This window comes from Lepisma saccharinum, chromosome 25 (genome assembly GCF_977018435.1).
Source record: "Lepisma saccharinum chromosome 25, izLepSacc3.1, whole genome shotgun sequence".
Classification (NCBI taxonomy): domain Eukaryota; kingdom Metazoa; phylum Arthropoda; class Insecta; order Zygentoma; family Lepismatidae; genus Lepisma; species Lepisma saccharinum.
In genome coordinates this window covers 34,832,110-34,835,376 of record NC_139253.1, presented here as the reverse complement: position 1 = coordinate 34,835,376, position 3,267 = coordinate 34,832,110, and positions in this window count along the sequence as shown.

Here is a 3,267-nt window from a genome sequence, read left to right as displayed (position 1 = left end):
ATTTAATGAAAAAATGTTGCCTGAATAGTATAAATAGTGTTATTTTGGTAAAAATTAACATAAAATTGTAAAATAATAAATTAAAAAGTTGAAAAAATGTCTTTGTGAATCCAAAATTTAATGAAAAAAATGTTGCCTGAATAGTATAAATAGTGTTATTTTGGTAAAAATTAACATAAAATTGTAAAATAATAAATTAAAAAGTTGAAAAAATGTCTGTGAATCCAAAATTTAATGAAAAAAATGTTGCCTGAATAGTACAAATAGTGTTATTTTGGTAAAAAAATTAACATAAAATTGTAAAATAATAAGTTAAAAGTTGAAAAAATGTCTTTGTGAATCCAAAATTTAATGAAAAAATGTTGCCTGAATAGTATAAATAGTGTTATTTTGGTAAAAATTAACATAAAATTGTAAAATAATAAGTTAAAAGTTGAAAAAATGTCTTTGTGAATCCAAAATTTAATGAAAAAAGTGTTGCCTGAATAGTATAAATAGTGTTACTTTGGTAAAAATTAACATAAAATTGTAAAATAATAAGTTAAAAGTTGAAAAAATGTCTTTGTGAGTCCAAAATTTAATAAAAAATGTTGCCTGAACAGCTGAAATTGTGTTATTTTGGTAAAAAATTAACATAAAATTGTAAAATAATAAATTAAAAGTTGAGAAAATATCTTTGAGAGTCCAAAATTTAATAAAAAATGTTGCCTGAATAGTACAAATAGTGTTATTTTGGTAAAAAATTAACATAAAGTTGTAAAATAATAAGTTAAAAGTTGAAAAAATGTCTTTGTGAATCCAAAATTTAATGAAAAAATGTTGCCTGAATAGTATAAATAGTGTTATTTTGGTAAAAATTAACATAAAATTGTAAAATAATAAATTAAAAAGTTGAAAAAATGTCTTTGTGAATCCAAAATTTAATGAAAAAAATGTTGCCTGAATAGTATAAATAGTGTTATTTTGGTAAAAATTAACATAAAATTGTAAAATAATAAATTAAAAAGTTGAAAAAATGTCTGTGAATCCAAAATTTAATGAAAAAAATGTTGCCTGAATAGTACAAATAGTGTTATTTTGGTAAAAAAATTAACATAAAATTGTAAAATAATAAGTTAAAAGTTGAAAAAATGTCTTTGTGAATCCAAAATTTAATGAAAAAATGTTGCCTGAATAGTATAAATAGTGTTATTTTGGTAAAAATTAACATAAAATTGTAAAATAATAAGTTAAAAGTTGAAAAAATGTCTTTGTGAATCCAAAATTTAATGAAAAAAGTGTTGCCTGAATAGTATAAATAGTGTTACTTTGGTAAAAATTAACATAAAATTGTAAAATAATAAGTTAAAAGTTGAAAAAATGTCTTTGTGAGTCCAAAATTTAATAAAAAATGTTGCCTGAACAGCTGAAATTGTGTTATTTTGGTAAAAAATTAACATAAAATTGTAAAATAATAAATTAAAAGTTGAGAAAATATCTTTGAGAGTCCAAAATTTAATAAAAAATGTTGCCTGAATAGTACAAATAGTGTTATTTTGGTAAAAAATTAACATAAAGTTGTAAAATAATAAGTTAAAAGTTGAAAAAATGTCTTTGTGAATCCAAAATTTAATGAAAAAATGTTGCCTGAATAGTATAAATAGTGTTATTTTGGTAAAAATTAACATAAAATTGTAAAATAATAAATTAAAAAGTTGAAAAAATGTCTTTGTGAATCCAAAATTTAATGAAAAAAATGTTGCCTGAATAGTATAAATAGTGTTATTTTGGTAAAAATTAACATAAAATTGTAAAATAATAAATTAAAAAGTTGAAAAAATGTCTGTGAATCCAAAATTTAATGAAAAAAATGTTGCCTGAATAGTACAAATAGTGTTATTTTGGTAAAAAAATTAACATAAAATTGTAAAATAATAAGTTAAAAGTTGAAAAAATGTCTTTGTGAATCCAAAATTTAATGAAAAAATGTTGCCTGAATAGTATAAATAGTGTTATTTTGGTAAAAATTAACATAAAATTGTAAAATAATAAGTTACTGTGTGTCTATTTAACTTTAATTTGAAGTTTATTTTTTACAAAGACTTTGACTTTATTCAAACATTTTCACGAAGTGCATTATCCGTTATTTTTTACAAAAATAACACTAATTTGTACTATTCAGGCAACATTTTTGAATAATGTTTGGACTCGCAAAGACAGTTTGTCTCAACTTAATTTTATTATTTTACAATTTTATGTAGATTTTTTTGTAAAATAATAAATTAAAAGTTGAGAAAATGTCTTTGCGAGTCCAAAACTTAATAAAAAATGTTGCCTGAATAGTACAAATAGTGTTATTTTTGTAAAAATAAGGATAAGCTGTGAAAATGTTTGACATAAAGTCAAAGTTTGGTAAAAAATAAACTCAAAATTAAGTTAAATAGCACACAGTAACATAAATTTACTACCTAAATCAATAATCAAAAGGTCCTAGGTTCGTTACCCCGTTATAAAAGCAAATAGTGAAAACTGTAGGCCCAGTCCCTGATAGCTCTCCCTTCTTCCTAGTACAGATAATAAACCCTTACGCTTCGTTCTCCTTGTTCAAAATAAAGTTCTCGCTCCAATCTAATTCGGTATCCAAAATCCTTTTTTCTTGTGTTCTCGGTAACCTTGGCTTAGTTAGACAGAAACCTGTTCTAACATGCAAGCTTTCTACCCTAAAACCTTCGCTAAAGCGTCCTGTGCCTTGGGGCAACCCTGAGCGGAATATTAATTGGCGGCGGAAACCAGTTCTACAAGCGACGCATAGCTTCAGAGATTTGACCCTTGCTGCGCATTTCATTTCCAGACATCCTTTGTTGTCTGGTTCAATCCCTCCCCTGCTCTACAGTATTGCATACCTTTCTCCTGTTCTTGCGTACTGGTTAACCTTGGAAAAACCGGTTCTGAAAACCTACCGACGCGTTCTCTGATTGGTCAATCAGGTTCTTCCTTTGTTCTGACGTTCTGACGTCATTTGACCTTGAACGCACACTCCCCAAATTCCTTTCTCGTCTACCTGCGCTGAATATTAATTCATTCTCTCTGTCTGGCATCAGAGCCGAGTCGAGATTCGGAGACAGTATTCTGTCTGGCATGTGAAACCACCGTCTTTTATAACATAATGAAATAATTGCATAGTACTAATTAATAATATTACATATCGTGGGTTCGAGTACCGGGACCGTCTTCTTTCGTAATTTGACCTGTACCTACACCCATTACCACCTTTCATAGCTGTTCATA